The sequence below is a fragment of the Pan troglodytes genome, chromosome 1 (genome assembly GCF_028858775.2).
Source record: "Pan troglodytes isolate AG18354 chromosome 1, NHGRI_mPanTro3-v2.0_pri, whole genome shotgun sequence".
Lineage (NCBI taxonomy): Eukaryota > Metazoa > Chordata > Mammalia > Primates > Hominidae > Pan > Pan troglodytes.
In genome coordinates, this window is record NC_072398.2 from 76,797,396 (window position 1) to 76,821,172 (window position 23,777).

Sequence of the window (23,777 nt, forward strand, 5' to 3'; positions counted from 1 at the left end):
CCTGAGTCTCCCATAGCAGTGCCTATTACTGGCCCATGACAACTGAGACATCTGTGCCTTCCCACACTTGTGGGACCAGCCCACTTAAAGCGTCCAGCAGTTGGACTTGTGCCATAAAGAACAAATGAAAATGAAAGGATACCTAAAGAAGCTAACAGTCAGAGAGGGAAAGAATGAGGAAAGCAATCACAGCAGTCCATCAATGAAGGAGAACCTTTGGGGAAAGCAGAAGACAGAAGAAAATAAGGACTTGAAGAGGCACACGAACAGCATTAAAAAAGACTTCCTAGAACTAAAAAGTCAGATTTTTAAATTAAAACATTGAGTAGATAAATAGCAAGAAAGGCTGATCATTGTTGAGACTAGAATTAGCAGCTTTGAAGATCTAATAGAAGTGGAAAAATATAAAAGGACAGAAATGATGAGGGTGTGGAGGAAAGACCCAGAATGTCTAACTTCTGAACAAGAGGAGTTCCAGAAAAAAAGAAAAGGAAGATAGAAGGAGAAAAACAATTATAAAAGACATATTTTTTTAAAAAGAAGCTTTCCCTGAGATTTAGAAAGACACAAATATGTACATCAAAAGTACAATCAGGTGGAATTAATGAGAAAAGATACAACTGAGGCATATGAAGTTCTAATAAAAAAGTATAAAAGAAAAATGTGAGAAACATACTCCCAGATAAACCTTGTATGACAGAAGAAACCAAAAGTAAAAATTATTTAGAAAGCAATAAAGATATAAACACTTCATATCCAAAGGAGCAAAGGCTGTAGGAAAATGTATAACCTTAAATATGCTCATCATTTAGAAAAGAAGGTTGGTATTCATCTAGATAAATTATAAAATGATTTTTAAAAAATAAAATAAACCAACAAAGAGAATTAACACAGATTAAGGCCAAAATTAAGGAAATAGGAAATATAAAAATAACAGAGGTTAAGGACATCCACAAGTATTTTCCCTTTACCAGTAGATAATACACTTACAATCCTAATTAAGGGGGGAAATGGGAGAAAACAAAAGTATACAAGATTGCAAATGAGAAACAATAGGATAATGACCACAAATATAGAAGAGGTTGAAAAAATTAAAATATTATATGCAACCCTATGGCAAAAAATTAAGAATCTAGAATAAATTAACAATACCTTTAAAAATACAAATTACCAAAATTAACTCAAGAAGAATTGAAAAATCCAAGTGTTAGTATTTAACAAAACACTACCAAAATTAATAAGATGCTATTTTTTTTTTTTTTTTTGAGATGGAGTTTTGCTCTGTTGCCCCGGCTGGAGTGCAGTGGCATGATCTTGGCTCACTGGAGCCTCTGCCTCCCAGGTTCAAGTGATTCTCCTGCCTCAGCCTCCCAAGTAGCTGTGATTACAGGAACACGCCACAAGGCCCAGCTAAGTTTTGCATCTTTAGTCTAGATGGGATTTCACATTGTTGGCCAGGCTAGTCTCGAACTCCTGACCTCAGGTGATCAGCCCGCCTTGGCCTCCCAAAGTGCTAGGATTACAGGCGTGAGCCACTGTGCCTGGCCAAGATGCTATGTTTAAAAGGCTAACATTAACTGCAAGATGAAAATATACAAATCAATTGCTTTTCTCAATACTACCAATAACTTAGGAAATGGGAAAAGACTCCATTCACATTAGGAGCAGAGCCTTTAAAATACATAGAAATGAATTTTTTTAAATTAAGGAAATGATAATATCTTATTGAATAGCAAGAAACAAATCCTTATAATTGGAAAGGGAGGTGTGACATCACCAGGATGGTGGAAAAGAAGGTCACCTGCTAATATTCCCCTACAGCAACAAGAATTCCACATCCCTGTATAGTCAGAAGTCTCTTTCTGGGAGCCTCAGGATTCAGGTGGGAGTTTGTGAAACACTGATGAAGCCCTAGACATAGGAGGGTTGTTTTGAGAGTATCGAATGACACTGAGGTGGCTGATCCACCAAGCTTGCTCCCAGGTTCAAACCTGGAAATGACCCAGTCCCCCAAGGGCCTTGGCTACAGACCATTTGGCCTTTGAGCCTGCAATCAAAATCATCTGCCAAGGGGTCCAGAAGGAATCACACAACTAGTGCTTTGGTGGAGAGACTTGTCTGAATGCTGGCATCATCTTGGCAGTGAGCTGAATGTTGCCCTGTGGCTCTGCTCCAACCCCTCTAATAAATTAAAAGGGATATTTGGATGACTTGATTTGATTACACTGTAGCCCAAGGTCTCACAAAGTGACCAGCACTAGTAGGTATTCCATAGATATTTATTGAGTAATGAATCTCATACCCATAAATATTGACTGTCATCTTTAAAGTATGTTTGCTAATTTTATAACTTAAAAGTGATTCTCCATCAATGGTTTAATACTTTTGCTTACTAAGGACTTTGAGTATTTTAGTATGTTTATAGAAATGAAGTTCTTTGTTCTGATTTCATTACAAAAATATAATACAATATTTTTGTATAGTATTTCAAAGTCTTTTCACTTATTCTTTGCATTTGCCTGACCTATCTTTGTTTCTTCTTTTACTTTTACATTTTTTTCCATTTGTTTTACTTTTTAAAAGTCCTATTATAAATGTCAACAGTATAATTGGGTTTTGGTTTTAATCTCAATCAGAAAATCATCATTTTTGATTAGGAAAGTTTCAATCATGTTTATATCTTGCCATGACTGTGTGCTTAGCCTTAGTTTTATCATTTTGAGATACAATTTGCTGTTTTTAAATGCTGACTGTTTCTTTTGTTTTGTTAACAAATAAGCTGGCTTTTTGGCTTCTATATTTTTCAGCAGTTATCTTTCAGTTTTTAAAATCATTCTTGAATTCACTTTTGTATATATATATGTATATTTTATATATACACATACAATTCAGGAATACAAAAATAATCTCTGACTTCTTGAAGAATTTAGAAGCTTTTACTTTCTGCTGCTTTCTTCATGACATTTGCTAATCTATCTAGAAATACTGACATATTATTTCTGAATTTTTTCACATCTTTTCCTTCTTTTAATTGTATTCAGTTTTGTTATATTTAAGCATTTATTAGATGGAACTCTACATGTTTATCTTGAATAAATATTTACCATCAGGCATCTTCTACCTGGACTTCCCCGTTGTAAATTCTTACTTGGATTCATTTTTTGAGTTGACCTTATAGTTCAAAGTTGCCTGTCTGGATTTCTGGTTGTCACAGTGCCCACGTTTCTCAAGTTGATGTAGTGAAGAAACATAGAGGCTTCTTTGGGTTGTCTTCTTGTTTGGCCTCATTTTTCTTAATCAGGGCAAAGCATTCACTGGTCACTGATAGATTTTCAATCCAGTTCAATCTATGAGTCTTGCAAATGTTGACTGACATCTCTACTTTTCTGTGTCTTTGAGGATTTCCATCTTTGTTGTGTATGACTTTTGGGGTATAGTAATAAATAATAAATAGAGAAGGGGGAAAGTGAAACTTCTAACTTTTTACTTTTTTTTTTTTTTTTTTTTGAGACAAAAAGTCTGGCTCTGTTGCCCAGGCTGTAGTGCAGTGGTGCGATCTTGGCTCACTGCCACCTCCACCTTTCAGGCTCAAACCATCCTTCCACCTCAGCTTCCCAAGTAGCTGGGACTACAGCCTTGCGCCACCACGCCTGGCTAATTTTGGTATTTTTTGTAGAAATGGGGTTTCGCCAGATTGTCTAGGCTGGTCTCGAACTTGTGAGCTCAAACAATCTTCCTGTGTTGGCCTTCCAAAGTACTGGGATTACAGGTTTGAGCCACTGCACCTGGCCTAACTTTTTACCATTTTAAAAGATAAATAATCTCATTTACTCTTTATAGCAATCCTGTAAAGTTGGTAGTAAAGCTGTTTCACAGATGAGGAAACTGAAATTCAGAGATATTAAAGGGTGTTCCCAAGATCACATAACTAATAAGTGGCATAATCTGGGTCTACCCCAATCCTTGGTTTATAGCCTCCATAAAACAAACACTTGTTGAATGAATAAGAAAATGGACAAATAAATGAATGAAAACACAATGGAATAAACTTGGACAGTGCTTATTTTTTAAACCACCTTTTTCATTTTTGACCAGATGCTAAATTTTTTATAGAAAACCTAAGATATTCAAGTTTAAAAGGATAAACCAAAACAAGCAGAATGAGTCATTTCAATTAAAAGAGGGACATATTTAAAAGAAATATATTCTCCAAGCATGAAAGTTTATTGTTGGAAATTTTCAAAAGTTGTATCTTTGCTTTAGAGCAGAAAGAGTGATGGATTATCTTGACAGAGTCAAAATTCATCAGTTTTTGATTATCTAATTACCTTTCTACCATAGCTTTTAGCTATCAATTAGGTTTCCATTTGGAGGTCTTTCCACTGCACAGTATGAATTCCTTTACTATGTAAAGGTATGGGGAAGGTAGAACTGGACAAATGTCATGGGAGCGCGTGGCCAGCTGGAAGGCACAGAAAGCAGAGGGCGCAGACTTTCCACATTCTCTGAATAGATCTGAAGAATTCAGCTTTGGCCCATTCTCATTGACCTTTCTCCAGAGTATTTTCTTTCAGGGGCTCTTCACTGGAAAATCTTAATTTTTTTTTCCTCTTAAAGGATAGCCAAATTCTTGAGAGGGAAAATAATTATCTGGTTGAAACATTAGAAGAGGGTCAAAGGCTTCTGGTGGCTTTGGCTGCTTCATTTTTACCCATTTTCGAAGCCTCATCTTAGGCTGTGTCTAGACATCCAAGGAGAGTTGGATACAGGTCTAAAACACTGAACTGAGCTGATTTACTGGAAGTCTCATAAATTCTGTCGATGAAGCTTCCAGGTTCTCACCACATGCTGTAGCTGTATAGATAACCCACAGCAATTTGTACTGACTGCATTTTTTTGTTTAGTCTATTTCAGCTGCAATCATGCAGATATGAGCTTCTGAATAATTCCACTATTACAACCAAGCTGAACTATGTGTTTTAGTTTAAAGAAATAAGTCACTTCAATGCTAAAAAAGAAGTATGAGAAATTTTATGCCTTAGGTAAAAGGCTTTTAAGCGTTACACTGAAGAGAACAGGACCGCATGATGAGACCATGTTTTGACTGTATGTGTAACTTTCATTAACATTTCATAAGAATACCTTCGGGTGTTAAAAATCCAAAGTTTAATTCCCTTACCTATGTCAGCTGTTCAAACATCTGAGCCTAGATAGTGAATGTTGGCAATTATAAACAATGTTTCAAAATCATCTTTGAACAAATTCCTTTGCATAATTATTGAATCATTTGATAAAAATAAACTTTTAGGAGTGGAATTTCTGGGCCACATGGTTTGCACCTAATTAAGGCATTTAATGCAGATTCCCAAACTGGCCTCCAGGGAGGCTACACGCACAGTCGGCCACATGTATTACACGAGGAGGACAGCTTCCTCATTACCACCTATCATGACCTTTCTCACGTCTCCTATTCTGAAAGCCCAATCATGATGTCTGGATGGTTGTTTTATTTTACAATTTCTGGTTGCCAGTGAAATGAAAACTTTTTTTCATATGTTAATTAGTCATTTTTTGGGAGGGTCTTAAATGTATGTTTCCAACAGATGCATTCCACATTTTTTTAAATAGTAAACTTGTCTAGTGAATTTAAAATGGGTATAATTTATGAAACCATGACTTGATAAACATTTTCACAAACCACATATTAGGTTAATGCAAAAGTAATGGCAGTTTTTGCAAAAACCGCAATACTTTTGCACCAACTTAATAGTTGCGTGTAAGGAATATACGCGCGCATGTGTGTGTGTGTGTGTGTGAAGTCTTCTATTCTCTAAGCCAACCCTTCAGCCAATATTTTCAAGTGTTTCCCATATGAATAGGTTTCTAATTAATGCAACATCCTTTTGGCTCTCCTATGCATTTGTTCTATTTTAAAAGGATTTTCAGAAACTGAGATGCCAGCAGCTGATCACAAATCTCCAGATGCAAGAAAAGATATTGGTGGAACTTTTGCCTGTTTTCTGGACAATAAATATTTGCTAATGTAAGATGAGTAAAATTCAGGATATATTAAAGACCATGAACACCTGCTCAAATCCATTTTGTGCCATTTATTATATTATGTGACATTGCGTAAGGCAACCTTTCTGAATCTGTTAACCTACCTATAAAATGGGGATTATAATATCAACTTGAGGCTTATTATAATGAAAAATGAGATTATATATGTGAAGAGCTTGCTTAACACAATGCCAAACATAAGGTAAATATATAAGAAAAATATACAAAATTCAAACACTTTTATCATTTATTATTTCCACTGCCTTTAGGTCCTGTGCACGTGACCTCCTATAAAACCAGGCCTCTCCTATACTGAATGCATATAGTCTTTTTAAAATATAAAAGTAAATTTTGTTTAGCATTATTATATTTCATTGTGTTAGTCCGGGCCCATCCTTCTAGTTTGCTCAGATGTCTGAATCCTGATTCTGGCAAAAAATATATTCATATTTCTTCCTGTTTTACATTATCTGCATATTCAGACTAACATCATAGTCCTATGTCATTACGAGTTTTATTAAAACTCCAGTCAAATTACTTTCTTACTCAGACCCTGTATCCAGATTGCCAAATCATGCAAGACCAAAACTATACAACTGTGCTGACTGCACTCACTTCAGATTTATAACTACAACTATCAAATGGGTACCCAGCCTTTCCAGACATCCTTACTACAATTCTGTAGTAAATATGCTTTCTCACTTTACCAGATGATTATTACTACATACATTTTCTTCCCTCAAATCTCTAACATACCCTTCACTCATACTTAATGGAGAATCTTGCTTCATACTTCACAGTGAAAAAATACATAATCAGATAAGAATAATCCATCTTCTTTCCAACAAATCCATGAGACTACCTACATTTGCAACCACAGATTCTGCCTTTATCTTGTATAATGGAAGGCCAAACCTTCAACTGAGACATGGGGTCCTGTCTCTCCTAAGGTCCGCATGAACTTCCACCCTGTGTTCATTCCTTTTATACAGTTTCTTCCTTTCAACTGCTTGGATCATTCATATTGTATACTAGCATGCCTTAAAAGCAGCCATCTGAAAACAGGCGTGCACACGTGTACACACGCACATGTATGCGTGTGCACACACACACACTTTCTCTGGACCTTTCTTCACTCCCAATAACTGCCCCATTTCTATTTGCCTTTATAGCAAAACTCCTTGAGTTATCTTGAATTATTTTTCCATTCTCTCCCTCTTTATTCTTTCCTCAGTCCACCCAAGTGAGGGCTGTAATCCTGCTACTCTATAGATACAGCGCTTTTCACGGTCATGTGATCTACATCTTGCCAAAACAAATTGTCAATTCCCTGTTTTCACATTACTTGGCTTTACTGCAGCATTTGTTGACCACTCCCCCTCTGTCCTCAAACACTTTCTCCTCCAGGCTTCTGTGATATCACACCCGCCTGACTCCCACACTGCTACTTCATTGACTACAGCTTCTTAATCTCTTTTTGTCTCCTCTTCCTCTTAAAGGCCTTTAAATTCTGGGGGTGTCCCAGGGTTCTCTCATGGCCTACTTCACTCTCAATTTCTCCAGTGGTAATCTTCCCAATATGGTGGCCTTTCATACATTTAAAGGTGGCTTAGTTCAGATCTCTCCCCTGACCTACAAATTCCCATATCCAAGTCACTATCTTCTCTCATTGGGATGATTATCACAACTTATAACATCTTCTTGATGGTTTTCTTGCTCCACTCACCACAAAGAAGCCACAGAGATTGTATATTTTATCACCACCCTGTTTACTATCCTCCAGTCACTTCTCACGGCGAGTGGAAAAAGGTCTGGACTTCTTGCCCCCTCATTTTCCTCCTCCGTTTCAAATGTGCATTTTCATTCTTCCCATCCTCATTCTGCTCCAGCCACATTGGCCTTTTTATTTACAGTTTCTTAAATATGCCAAGCATGTTTCTTCCTTGGGATTTTGCAGGCGCCAATCCTTTTGCTGGAAATGATATTCTATCTCATTCACATTGAAAATCCACTAATATCCCCTAGTGAAGCCTCCCCTAACCCCTCTAGCTAAAATCCTGCCACCCTTCACCCATTCTTACTCTTTTCATTATTCCGTTTTCATCATAACAATTATCTGTATGTAAAATTAGGTATGTTAACTATCTGCTGCCTCATCTAACTACAGCACAAGTCCATTGATGGAGCTTTAAATGTTCACCAATATATTCCTAGCATTTACATTATATAGTAGGTGCTCATTAATATTTGTTGACTGACTACTCTCACCAGTATTTTCTCAGCATCCAAAGTTCTTCAAAGATTATTGACAATAAATTAATGACACAAAGATCTTACATTATCACAAATTAATCATCAAACCTATGATGTCAATAATATAAATTTAATAAATTAGGACTATAAATTGTCTTTTACCTTACAGATAATATTGCCGATTTCACATATCTACAGTTAAAGAAAACCCAACAGTACAATAAAATTACAAATTATGATAAAAGTTAAATAGGAAAGAACAACAAAACCGCTTCAGATAAGTTAAAACTCCATGCAAATTTTTGTCAAATAGTAACTCAAAAGTATAATTACACACTGTTTACTAAACAACCTTACACACAGTATTGAAACTTAGAACATGCAGCCATAACTCTATTCAGAGACAAAATCACAATCATGTATGCTTTATTATTAAAAACAAACAAAAAATAGATTGTCGGCATTAAATTGAACAAGTTGGAAAATTATAAAACTAAGCAAAGAAGAATATAATATTTTATAAAGTCAAGAATTAATATGGAGAACCAAATATGTTATTGTTACATTTAGGAGTTTCTTCTCTAATGAATCAGACAATAAAACAGAATTCTGTAATATAAAAGATGAGAAAACAAACAAAATTAGAAATGAGACGACATATAGTTAACAGACAAAAGATTAAATTATCTTAAGAGATTCTAAGTATGCTTTTATGATAGTAAATTTGTATCAATTATGGATGTTACATATAGGAAATATAACACCAAAATAATAAAATCCCATCTGACCAGTATCTACAGGATAAATTGGAAAAAAATTTAAAAATTTTCTCCACAGTAGTTCTGGCTTCAGAAAGTTTTATATACCTTTTTCCCTAGATTTTAAGAGTAAGCTTCTTTTATTCAGAACCTCTCAGAAATTATAATAGTCTAATAAATATTTTAAATCTCCAAGAAATGAATAGGCTATACAGGACTTCCCAAGCTTACTTCACCTTTGAATCTTTTTTTCCCCCTTGAGCTTCTCCTGGGGCTAGTATTAAAAGGAACAAACTTTTCAATATATCGCTTTAAACCAATCTCACTCATGAATAGAAATGTGAAACTCCTAAAAATATATATTAGGAAACGGAACTTAATGAAAAATTTAAAGACCCAGGCATTACTACCAGCTAGGATTTTTTCCTAAGATAACTTTCTATGAGAAATACTAAGAGACTACTTGCATTTAGTACTATATATAAACTGACCGCTAATAAATGCCAGACATCTCTGAGCTACAGTTGCTCTCTTGATATCTCAGATTTTGAAATCTGGATGTGCTCTCAAATCTTCTCTTCCCCTAAAGTTCCCTCCTACTAGTAAATGGCAGCTTCTTCCAAAGAGATGCTTGTGCCAGATGCCTAGGTGTCATTCACGACATCTCTTTCTCCCCTACCTCATTTCCAATCAGTCAGTTCGGTCAATGTAGCCAGTTAATAGCTCCCATTTATTCCTCTATTCCATCTTTCTAGTCCAGGATGTCATCACCTCTTATCTGTATTACAAAAACCCAACTCCTGCACTTGTTCCTCTCTACTCTCTATTCTGCAGCCAAACTGAACCACATTACTCCCCTTCGGTGGTTCCCTGCTGCATTAAAGACCGACAAAGCAACCCTAACATGGCCTGTAGGATCATAAATGATCTGGCCCCTGATTCTTGCCCATCAGGCTCCAGCTATCAGTTACATGAACACACAAAGCTTCTCCCTACCTCAGGGTCTTGGCATATGCTGTTCACTCTGCCTGGAACAATCTCCCCTTCTCCCTTCACCTAATCTATTTCTATACATTCTTCTAGTGTTAGTTTTGACCATTCCCTGAAATCCCCAAATGGACAGGTCACTGTATTATAAATTCTCACAGTAGTTGTAATTAGCAGTTGTGATTAAGTAATTACTGTTTGTTATCAGCCTCTCTCGCTATACTGTGAATTCCATGAGAATAGGGGACATGTTCCTCTTAGAACCTAAGCACAGCGCTGGTGTTTGGTAATAATTTGCAATGAATGCATGACAGAATAAAGTGTTCGCCAATGGTTGAATTAGCTTAGTATCCCTCATTTATTTAAAATACTTTTCCTTGGTCAGACACAGTGGCTCATGTAATCCTATCACTTTGGGAGGCTGAGGCAGGAGGATGGCTTGAGCCCAGGAGTTAGAGGCTGCAAATAAGCTGTGATAGTGCCACTGTACCACAGCCTGGCAACAGAGCAAGATCTTGTCTCAAAAAATATATGTGTGTGTGTGTGTGTGCATGTGTATATATATATATTTTTATATATATTATAAATAGTTTTTTCCTTATCTTTCTATAGCATCCTCAAAGATCAATGCAACAACCATTCAAATTGGAGGTTGACCATTGTCTGTTGTCTCAAAGTACCATGATTCATTGCCAAAGGGACGAGTTTTTTGGACCTCAGTTGATTTGATATTTGATCTATTATTTCCTTCTCTTGATATAGCAAAGAGCAAATGATAATAAAACATGAATAGAAAATTAAATAAAAATTAAAAATTTGTAGAAAAATATTTTTAAATATAAGAGCATTGCAAAACACATTTACTGTAAGTGCAGCTGCAGAGTCAGCTGAGTCACCACTAGTCCTGACCTTCTCTGGCTGCCAATGGCCATGGTGCCAGGTCCTTGTCAGCATTAATCACAGTAACAAGTAATGAGCTGAAAGTGTGAATTTTGGTTATAACTGTGGGGGTCTTATTTATGGTGAAAAAGGTCATAAAGAAAATAGATTACAATTTAAATGGTAGAAACCTCTCACAATATAGGATGTTTAATATCTAACTATTTTTTCTCATCCCCAAATGCTAAAATAATTTGATGTCATATAAACAAAGATAATATCTAAACAAAAATAGAAAATGCGGGAGTGATGAGTTAGTGGGAACTTGATCTCTTGGCCTCTTGAAGGGACTTCAGCTCTTGGCCCCTTTTCCTTAGCCTTCATTTCTTCCCCTCAAAAGAGGAGGACTGGCTGATTTGACTGGTGAGCTATAAAGGAGAAATTGAGCAAGACGTGCCTGCAGGACACAGGCATTTCTCTCCTATTCCAAGATGTTCTGGTGAGCTCTGCCCTCTGGTAGAGGTCTGCGGTTGCTCAGCTGTGGTTGTGATTACTGGGAGTTGAAGTATGAGCAAGACATTTGGCCACAGATCTGGATCTATTTGTTTCATGCCTTATCTGTTCGCTTTTTGTGTACTGCTTCTAAAAACAGCAACAGCAACAATTTTAACTAGACAGGGGAAGTAACTGGTATGATTAATTGGCCCCCTAAAACTCCAATAGTGAGGCATGGCTTTGAAAGGAGGGTGATGGTTTTGGTTCCAGATGGATTAAAGAGGAAGCGACAGAAGGCCTTCACAGTGAAAATGCCCAGTAGGCAGTTGGAGATGTGGGGCTGGTGTCTCAGGGTAATAAATAATAACCATATTGCTTGTGGCTGTGATGCTGGGTGCCATGTGAATTTATTTTATTTTAGTACAACGTATTAGCTTCATTAAACTATTTTCCCATAGGGGGACAAGCCAAACAGCCACAGGTCATGTGTCTACTTGGGCATAACCAATAGCAGGCAAATTAGCCAATATTACAATGTCATTTTTAAAAAGTTGTTGTTGCAATCCAAATTTCATTTAGCGCAAAGCAATGAAAGGAGTGGAATGGAATAAAAGGAACTGGTGAAGAAAGCAGAGAGAACCACAATTATTCTCAGTCTGTCTCATTTATTAGGTCAGAATATATGGTAATAGCCTGCTGAAACTCAGCATTTCTGAAATCGGAGGAATAAATAGAGAGAGAGGCCATTGGTCCACCCATGCCATGACTTTTCACATGACAGGAAAAATTGCTGCCCAGTCTGTGCTAGCTTGGCCTCTTCCTTCCATATTTACTATGTATAAAAATTACTCTGTGTGGGATCTTTCATTTGAGTTAATGACTAAATGATAATAGTATAGATATATATATATAAATAACTCACTTTAAAAGTTCTAAAAAATAAGATCTTTGAGGAACTATCAATGCAAGGCAAGCAGCATCTTATCCCAGAAGGCATAACGTAGGTCAAGAAGCCAAAAAACAACAATCGTGAAATAATATGGACAGTTGCAGATTCATGTTATCCCACAAACACCGAGAGGGAGTTAGATGCGAGCTCTAAGAGCCTGGGACTGCGTTGGGGCTGTCTGTGTTAGTTTATCAACATTAAGATACTGTGAAACAGAAAAGGGTGGAGGAAAATTTCAGAAGAATGAGAGTGGTAGGATCATGGTGCCAATGGTTTTATGTAATGGTTCCCCACAAAACTCGGCTTTCAAATTATTTCTAAATTATTACCTCTTGGTATTATTATTGTTGTTACTTAAATTCATGTCAAGTCATATCAAAGTGAGTTCCTTGAACTGATTTTGAAAAGTTTTATATGAGCCTTTATTACATGGAAAAATAGGTCTTCATACTACTGCTCTGTCTGAGGCTTCAAAAAGATGTCTTGGATGCATCTGGGAAGTTTGGGCCTTTGCGGATAGGGTTGCCTAAGATGTGCTTGGGCCCAAGATGCTCTGTCCCCTGGCCCCACCCAGGGAAATCACCACCACCACCGCCACCTTCATTCAGACTCTGCAGCACCCCACTGCTAACATTCAGTGAGACTGGGATGGGGTGAGTTTTTCACAAAATTATTCATGGCCCAAAGTCTGGGCCACATAAGTAGTCTTGCTGCAAAAAGTTGGTAAAAACCTGGTCTCCATGAGGCTTGGCTATAGAGTGATTCGTTTGGGGAGGCTGTTTCAGGTGAACTGACAGTTTTTAAAATAATGGATATAACCGACTCTTCAAAGAAAAAATATCATTCTCAATTTTAAAAAATCATGCACTTCAGTGGCAGCCTGTGTTTTGCATGAGTGATATTTCAGCAGACAGATGATGACAGTGCTGGTGATGGTCCTGAGGTGAGGGACTGTATGGCATGCCCTTCATCCCTTTAGGCCTTTTCATGCATTGTTGCCTCTATTCCCCTGACTGCTTCACCACCTGGTAAATTTCTACTCACCCTTACAGCCTCAACTGGAATATTCCTTCCGCTGAGTCTAGCCCACTTAGCAATAATTGCATAAATTATTCTCCCTCTGTATTCACTTAATGCCTTACTTATACATCCATTGAGTTGAACCATAACTCCCTTCTATTTGTGGGATTTATTGTCCTCAGAGGTGGTAAAAGTATAAACAATTTAGAGTTGATTTACATAAAAATCATGGATAAGAGAAACGTAATGGACTAGTAAAAACGGTAGCAATTTTTAGGCATATCTTCAACCTGAAAGTTTCTATTAAGGGAGACTTCCATGCCAAGTGTCTCTGTAGAAGAAAATGGAAGGACAAATGAATTATGTAACTGATTACATGACAAGTCATTCTGTATAATGTTCCTATGGTATTCATTTCTTGATTTATTTGTTTGATAACCATGTCTTGAGAAGCTATGTGCCAGGTATTGTGCTAGGCCCTTAGGGGTACATAGCGATGAACAGAGATAAGGTTGCTATTCTCATGAAGCTTATATTCTGGCATTACAGAGAGAAAAAAAAGGATGGTAAATGGATTGCTAAGAAGGACACTAACAACCATTTATTCAGATTTCACTGTCAAGGTACCAAGTAAATATCAATATCCCAATGACATTTTCCTCTTTCCCCTAAAAACAAAACAAAAAACAGACATCTGTTTTATTCCAGTAAGTTTCATCATTTTAACAATTACTCAAAAGGCTGAAAATAATCCATAACCCAGATAAAGAAAATATATACAAAGCTCCTAGTGGTTTTTAAAAATTGTTGTTTAAAAATGTACTCTACAAAGGGGTCTTTGACCAGATGGCTGTTTCAAAGAACAATGATTTCATGTTTTAAAACTAACTTTACAATGGAGATGTCTTTGCCTTCCAGGAAAACGTAGCAGCTGTGAGATTATTTCACTTCTTTTTCTTCCACATTTTCCTGGGTTTAATTGTAAGCAAAAACAATATATAAAAGAGAAAATTGTAGCAACACAGAACAAAACCTATTGCAAAACAAGCAATTGCACATTTTTAACCACAATGAAAACCCAAAGGCAACCTTTTATAAAAACTTAGCTGAGGAAGGAGACAACATAGCACTTTCCTAGGGAAATCTGCCTCTTCCCTGCTAAATTTAGAATATAACCCTCTTACATCTCAATAAAATCAACATTGACTTGGTTTTCTTTCTTTCTTTCTTTCTTTTTTTTTTTGAGATGGAGTCTCACTCTATCACCCAGGCTGGAGTGCAGTGGCATGATCTCAGCTCACTGCAACCTCCGCCTCCTGGTTTCAAGCAATTTTCCTGCCTCAGCCTCCTGGGTAGCTGGGACTACAAGTGCCTGCCACCATGCCTGCCTAATTTTTGCATTTTTAGTAGAGACGGCATTTCAGCATCTTGGCCAGGATGGTCTTGATCTCTTGACCTCATGATCTGCCCACCTTGGCCTCCCAAAGTGCTGGGATTACCGGTGTGAGCCACCATGCCCAGCCTGACTTGGTTTTCTATAGGAATGAATATACTTGAGAATGACTGAAAAGGCTTCAGGAAATGGCAATGGAGAAATTAGCCACAAGAAAGAATATAAGGTAACTGCTGTCTTGTGCCCTGTGTTGGTCAAGTCCTGCCAACCACTGTGTCCAGTTCTAGGAACTAAATAAAGAGGTGGGGCACAGTGGGAAGGAGCTGGAGAAAGCCTCCAAAGTGACTAAAGAGAAGAGAGATGAGGCTAAAAGGCCGAGGAAAGATATCTGCAAGATGACAGCAGCAGATGAAGTACTGTCTGAAGCAATATGGAGCCCCTGGCGTTTTAGCCATTGCCATTGAGGAAAAAAATGAGAAGAAACTGACAATGTGGCACAAGGATATGAAGGATAATTTTCTGATAATGCAAAGAAGCCTCTGACAATCAGATCTGCCTGATTGTCAGTAACTAGCAACGCTCTAAGATGGCTGGAACCTGGAAAGGAAGAAGTTCTGGAGTAAAACAGGTGCAAGTTGATGCGATGCTACTTGATGGAACTGTGTGGGCATAAAAATATGTCCCACCCAAAGGTAAAGCCTGAAGCCTAAGACAGTCACATAAGCTGTCCACGTGCCTGAACTGAAGGACTGTACTTTTCTTCTCTTATGAGGAACACATGTGGATGTCCACTGGGGTATAGTTGCCAAAGAAGACTGATGAACTATACTGACAAACAAGGAACCTAAGACTCTTTCCAAGTAGAGTTAAGCCCAGCATCACAGTGGTTTAACAAAAGGTGCTTCCTGACACAGATAAAGTCAGACTGACTTTTAAATATGTGGAGTAGATAAACAGAGATATCCCATCTGGAATATCCTTATCCCCTTATCAAATTTTTCACCAACTAGTTAAGTAAGCTTCTGGAAATTTCATTTTTTTAAGTCTTGAGGGCTTTAGGTTTCTATAAGAATTAGTATGATGTGATGGAAGGAACGTAGACATTGCAATCAGATAGAGAAATTCAAACCCTGATACTTGTTAATTATGTGTGCTAGTCTGTGACTTTGAACCAAGTTACTTAAGTTCTCGGGGACTCAATTTCTTTGTTGTTAAATGGGGATAGTATTAAGAGGGTTGTTCTAAGAATTTGAAATAATGCATGCAAAACATTTAGCATGGTGACTGGTAGTGATTATTATTAAAATGGAAATGTTCCTGGAGAAAGTGATTAGTTCACAAGGCCATACTTCCAGATGATGTAATTAACTGAGAAAGGAAGATCAAAGAAGGAGGTAGACAGAATGAGCAGCGAGGATGAGCAACGGACAAGACAAAACACAAACTTCAGCTCCTCCATAGCTCTGCCCTGAGTTTGGTGGAAACACTGGGATAAGCAGTCTTAGAAGCAAGTACTGCAATAGCTTTTCATCTTGCTAATGTATTTTAGATATGGTCTTGCCTACAGGTGGGATATGACATCTCTTGGTCTCTTTCAATGCCAATGTTATATAATTTAGAAATTTCAGAGCAAAGAATTGGGAGGACCAAAAATTATATGTTAGATTTTTCTTTTTTAATTTTTGTAAATATTTTGATACAATACAATTTTTGTGATATTTTGATACAAGTATTCAATGTATAATGATCAAATCAGTGTAACCGGACTATCCATCACCCAAAACATTTATTATCTCTTTTTGTTAGGAACATTTATCTCAGTGAGAAAGAAACAAGTATAATACTGCCAAACAAAGAAGCTAACATTTAAGAACAGAAGTCTATAATTATGGAGTGGGGTCTGCAAACCAGCTCGAGTCACTGAAAAAAAATCCTAAGATCAAGTTCATTGGTATATTTTAAAAAGTAACAATAATTACTTATATTAAATACGACAGCTATTAAGTAACTTATAGTACTAAATTATATATATCAATAATTTGGGCTCTAAGCTACTTTGTAGAGGCAAAGAGCTGATCCAGGAAATGTGTTTCCTTCTATTAGAGCTCCGTATGGCTCAAGAATGCTTATGTTGGGGAAAATGGGGGTGTCAGCTCACAGATTACTTAATCTCCATTGGGGTAGGATTTTCCTGGTTACTCTCATCTTGAGATTGCCATTGTGATGATTCATTTGTGAACCATGGAGAAAGAAATTGATTTCAAGTGTAGAGTTCATCTGGAACTCTGTCATTTTTCCATCTCTTGAAACATTTCAGCAATCTCCTCAGTTCCTTTCTGTGTCTTACCTTACCTCCTTTCAATCCACTCTGTATTTCATTAAGTAGTATATCCTTCTTTATACTTCTGTCAGTTCTCTTCTGAAAATCTGGAGGAGTGTCTTGTTCTATAGCTTTAAAACTTCCCACAATTTAATTCTGCTATCACACTCTCTCCATTATCACACATACACACACACACACACAATATTATCACATTTAGTTTTTCATAACTTCCAGTTATAAAGAGTCTCTTTCCATCAAAGCAAAACTTGCTGTTCCTTGAACATAATTGTCTGTCTCTGACCATGACTTCCCATATTCCAATCTCCAGATGTGGAATGCCACTTTTATCTAGTCCTTTCACCCATTTACAATATTTCAGGATAACTTAATTATTGATGCTTGGCTTGAACCATTCCTTTCATCTCTCACTCTGTGTGTGCATGTATGCATGCATGTGTGTGTTTCTAAAATCTGGATACTATTAATTTTCATGAATTTGAGTTTCAGTGATGCTCCTTATAAGATTTTCATAAATGTTTTTCTTTTTGTCTTTGTATTACTAGCCTGGAATTTCTTTGGATGATTTCTTAAACATTTAACACAATAAAACAATGTATGTAAAAGCAGAATGTAAAGTATGAAGTGCCATGTAATTATTCAGTACCATTTTTATATCCTCACAAAACATGTAGTTATCATTAAATAAATCGGTTGAAGCTTAAAACTGAGAGAAAAAATCCAGTAAGAAGTAAGCTGTAGCATATTCATAATCAAGACTAAAATGTATTCACTCACATGCTCATTCATTCCTTCATTCCTGAATAACTACCATATGCTAGGCAGTGTTCTAGGCCCTCAGGATAGAGCAGTGAATAAATTTTTTAAAAAAGATTAAATTTTTGCCTTCACTGAACTTATACTAAAATGGAGAAGACAAAGCAAACAAAAATGAATAAAAATATCAAAAAGTAATAAGTGTCATGAACAAAATAGAGCAGGATAAAAGAACAGAGTGATGAAGGTGCCTCTTTAGATAGGGTGGTCAGAAAATGAGGTGGTGGCATTTGAAAACAGACATGAACTGAGGGGGTGGGGCATGACTCACGGGAGTTTCTGGGAAAGAATATTCCTGGTGAATGCAAAGGCCCTCAGACAGGAACAAGCTCAACATATTCAAGAAGCAGTAAGGAGGCCAGTATCACTGGAGCAGGGTGAACAATGGGGAGACTTAGAAATGAGTTCAGAGAAGGAGCCAGAAGCCAGACAATGGAGGGGCTCATAGGCCATGATAAATTTGAATTTTTTTGTCAGCTTGATGGAAAAATACACGGACTTTAGGCAGAGGGGTCTGATAGGATCTGATCTATTTTTTAAAAAATACCACTCTGGTTGCTGCATGAAGAACACACTAACTGCAGGATGACAACAGCAAGGAGGAGGCTACTGCCAAAGTCAAAGAGATGACTAGGCCGATGAGGCCAAGGGGTAAGAAAGAAGAGGCTGAATTCTAAATATATATCCAAGGCAGAGCCATCATATGTTTCTGAGAAACTGGGTGTGGAAAGTGAAGGCAAGCAAAAAATCAAAGGTGATGTTTAAGTTTCCAGCATGAGCAACTGGGAGATTGGAGGAGCATGTCTGGGTGGAAAGACCAAGAGTTTAATTTTAAGCTGGGGTTGGTAGGAAGAAGCCTGGATATAGATTTGAAGCCCAGAAGAGTAATCAGAGTTGGATGTGTACCTTTAGGGTCAACAGCATATAGATGGAACAAGCGCACTTAACATTTTCACGATAAAATTCGTGACTAAGGTGTTCAGGATCTTGCTGGAAATCAAGATTGATGATATTGACAACAGCAATGTAAAAGAACCAAGCACATGCATTTGCTAATTAATTTGTGCCAATTTGGGAATTATTCAAGTGCAAACACCCATACACTAGTATTCTGTGCAAATGTAGAGACATAAGAGACCCTTTTTGGGGTACAATAGTCCACTATCCAAATCTACTCAATTAAATAGTTTTCTAAAGTTTGTGTATTTCAAATGAATATGCTTTTACTATAAGAATCTGTGTATTAAAAGGAACTGAAAAATGCTTCCAATTATTTTTCAATCCAACATAAATTAATTATTCTCAAGCTTTCTCACAAAATAATTGCTCCCTCCAAAGGTGGCAAAGCATCAATCCTTTCCTCAACACACACACTCAATCATTTCCTACAATGAAGGGAGAAAAATGACATACAGTCTGGCAAGATTATGCTTATGAAACCAGTTTGCTAGTGAAAATAAGCAAAGTGAATTTCAGCAACAGAAAACTGGCCTAACTCCTCTGGGTTAAGCATGGGGAGACTGATCTCGTGTCCCGGGAAAAGTCGCAGTGATAATAGAAACTACCAGAGAAAGAACATTTTAACCTCCAAATTAAGTCAATCACTGTGGTCTGCTGGGGTTCTTCTCTAGTCAGCATGTGCTGGGGTTTGTTATGGAAATGCCACAGAACTTTAGAGGCAGTGAAGTAAATGGTACAATGAGACACTGGCTGAGTTTGTATACTTATGCAACAAGTCACATGCTGATATTCCTGATTTTTAACTGAAGGCAGGACACAGCAGGGATGTTTATGAGCTAAAGGGCTAGTGAATCACACACTTGCCTTCTCCCCAATGGCATGGCAAAAAATGTATAGTGAGTGCTTCCCTGAAGGTGACTACATTTGTTACAATTCAAACTTGTCCAACCTGTGGCCCACGGCTGCATGAGGCCCAGGATGGCTTTGAATGTGGTCCAACATGAATTCATAAACTTTCTTAAAACATTGTGAGGTTTTCTTGCAATTTTTTTTAGCTCATCAGCTATTGTTAGTTTTAGTGTATTTTATGTGTGGCCCAAGACAATTCTTCTTCTTCCAATGTGGCCAGGGAAACCAAAAGATTGGGCACCCCTGCATTACATATTGTGAAACACTAATGGCCCTTTGAAGGGGCTATAAATGATGAGTTGTGATAGCATTAGTAAAGTAAGAAAATACTTGAAATATTGACTTTGGGCAGAAAAAAAAACATAGCTATTTATACACCTAAGGAAAATAGACTGGAGCATTCTTCATAAGTGCTTTGTCATTTTGATTCTCTTGTACCTTGAACAGAATACAAAAAAAGTAGAATTATGGGTCAAACCAAGTGTTCACTTCAACTGTATTTATATAACAGAAAACATCAGGAAAGGCAGAGAGGTTTTCCTTGCAATGAATCTCTGAGCTGAGAGATGCTTTCAGAGATGCTTTCCTTTAGGAACAGACTAATTTTTTATGCAGTCATAATTTTATATAAATTGTTTGGGAAGTATGTGTACCACCTCTCAGGGCTAATGTAATCTATTAGGAATATAATTGACAGAACTTCAGTGCAGCCTATATTTTTTTATTCAAGGCTTCTTATTCTAGTAGTTTTCAATTTGGGGGAAAATCACAGTCACATAATTCAATGACATTAACACTTGAAAACACGTCTCATCTTTTCATAATGAAGAATCCTAATGCTTTTGCTATTTTCATAAAAGATAATTCTCTTACCTCATCAATTATTTTAATTATTATTTACAGAATCTTTTCTGGTTATATTACACCTTTTTTTGCAATTGACTGGCAACTTTTTAATATATAATGTGTTGGGTTATAAAACACCATAATTTTGTACATCAGTAGTGTATTTTCTATTCTTGATGATGTCTACTTGACCACATCAACACATTGCATAGATACTTTCAGAACTAGTCTACAGAGACTCCTACACTCACTGCCTTTGATCAGACTCCAAGAATCTATGACTACAGTTTGGACCATTTTCCTCTAAATTTACATGACACCTCAGGTTTTTCCACATTTCAATTAGTCTGCCATTTTCCTGCTCACTACTAAAACACTGTGAAATCCTCTAAAGATTGTCTTTTCACTACCCAAGTGAGCCTGATCTGCAAAATATGAGTTTTTGCAAAGTATTTCTGATTACTTATACAAACGTTAAGGCTGGTTAGAGTCCTAGAAATCTAGAAAATTAGGATCATGAGAAATCTCATTTGTTATACTATATCATTAACAGGAATATCCATCTCTTTCCAATACACTACTAGAGTCATGAATGCAGTGGACAAGGACCATTTTTGTACCCATTAGCTCCAACCTCAGAGCCTAATACATAACAGATGCTCAATAAAGCACTTATAGGTTGAATAATTTCTACCCTTAATCTTTCTCAGAGACAGTTTTCTAGCCACATATTTTTTTAAAGAAAACATAATGAACTTTTTTTGAATTCCACCATGATTCAGATTTTTGTCAATGTCTATTTGAAAGCTTAAATATGTACTTATTCATTCATTATTGTCACAAATACTTAACTTTCCAAACAACTCATAGAGTTGTAAGGCATGCTTTCCTCTCAAAGGAACTATCTTGCCTTTTGTCTAACTTATAATTCTCAAACTCTTTATTGTAATTGACATCAGCTTACCTAATATGGAAGTGAGGTTCCCCATTTAGGATTCTGGGGATACTCTAACTCATAAGAAGAATCTCAGAAGCAGGTTGAAGGTATCAATAATAAACAGTGGTATCACACTCAAGACTGGTTTATAATTAACAAGAAAACTCACTCAATAAGGCCAGCTGGAACATAGTCCTACACACACACACACACACACACACACACACACACACACACATTAAGATTTTTTTTCTGTGATTATTACAAGCTAATTTGTGTTACAGGATTTAAAAGAATTATAACACAATTTACACATAAATCTTCCTAAACATAATTTAAAATCTAATCCTTAATAATGTATTTCAAACTTCTTCCTGTTTAGAGAATATTAGCAAAATAAGTTATCGGAAAAAGTTATGAGGAAATGGTAGTGCAGAAAATAGTCAAGTGAGTATATACTATAGGGGTCACCTAAGCCAAATTCCCCCATCAGGCAGGACTCTCTTCTATGACATCATTCACAGATAGGATTTACCATTTGTTTCTTTTTGTCCAGACAGTCCCAGTTTATTGCCAAGTGCTGTCCCACACTAATTATTAATACTGTCCCTTTTTACTCTCAAGAGTGATGATAAATTAGGACACCCTACCAATAAGTTGTTATCTAGCTTCTGCTAAAGTGCTCTGGAAATGGGGGGAGGCTTGCTAACTCACAAGTTGCCCATTCTATTTTTAAAAAGCTATACTAAAAATATATACTATATATGTAATACATAAAATCTTAAGAGTATTAAAAACCTCTTCCTGATGATATGCTGATATCTTTTTCTGAGCCACTTTTACACATTACTAATTCAGTCCTCTGGAAAGACAACGCAGAATACGAGTCCTTCAGTTCCATAAGGCAACTTTCATGCCTTCCTTAATTTTTGACAAGTTAAACATAAAACACTTCAGTAAGGAAATACTCTTCAAGGAGAAATTTCAAGGCAATAAAAATTATCTTTTAATAATAGATGATGTTACGGAACTATATTTCAGATGTTTTCATGGGAGCCAGGTTCTCCAAAGGAGTAGCGGCACCTGACAGTTTGCTTTCTCAGAACTTCTGGCTTGAGTACACTATGTGTGTTTCCATGGGCTGGAAACAAATATTTGTTTTCCAAGAGTGTCAGACCAGTTGAGCCATGTGAAAGAAAAAATTAATAATCATCTCTGGTGGGGAGAGGCAACAGAAGTTAGCAGGTAAGGTGGTTTTGAAAAGAGTAAGAAGGTTGAAATGTCAACAACTGTATCTTTCTCAAGTTGTTTTTTCTTCATTTATGATTCAGGTATTTGAAAGAAGGCACTATAAAGAAGCAGACATGCAGCATGCCAAAAAATCCAAATATTTTCCAGATTGTAGAAGAAAATTAGATTATGTTGAAAATAATTAATGATAAAATAACTTTAGTGACAAATATTGAGCCTGCATGTTCTTGTTCTGTATGTTCTATCATCTGTATATTCACACAGATGATAGCCTCTGTGTTAGAGGTATAGTTAATGGAAATTTGATCTATCCAATAATTTAATAAGTATCTGGATCATGTGTTCTAATCTATGAGATATAAATGATATACACTTTGAATGGTTCTACCTGATGAGCCCACACTACCATAACTAATTCTACTTGTGCACCTAGCAACAGCAAGTTGCAACAGATGGCAAGTCATAGTTGTCTAGGAATAATTAACCTTGACTAGACAGTGCATGTGGCAAATTCAACCTTATATTTGTGATGGCCAATAACAGAGCATTGCTTCAGGTCCCAGAACTGCTTGTTTACTAGTGTATAATGACAAAAATACAGAAACAAAGAGTAAGCAGTTGGAAGCGCTTGTAGCAATTTGACACTGCTATGACATCCAAGCCCTGATCAGTGGACTAGTCTGTCTTGTTCAAGTGTTTAGACCAGTTTGAGTGCTGCTGAACTCATGATGTGAGTCTCATGCCATGCAAGTTGCAAACTGCTCAGGCGTGCAGTAGGACCTTGCATTGATCTGCAAGTAATTGAAAATTAAAAAACAAAACAAACAAACAAAAAAAACCCTTCACCAGAGAAGGTTTAAAAACCAGTGTTTCAGGGAAATTCTCGGTTTTAAATTTCTCACCATTTTGATCCAAGATGAAGG

The 23,777-nt window shown here is 36.7% G+C and overlaps 1 protein-coding gene across 9 annotated transcripts in view; it reads right to left on the reverse strand.

The window, feature by feature from the left end:
- The window catches only part of DNM3 (dynamin 3), a 576,659-nt gene that overhangs the window by 116,920 nt on the left and 435,962 nt on the right, over window positions 1-23,777 (reverse strand). The window lies entirely within an intron of this gene.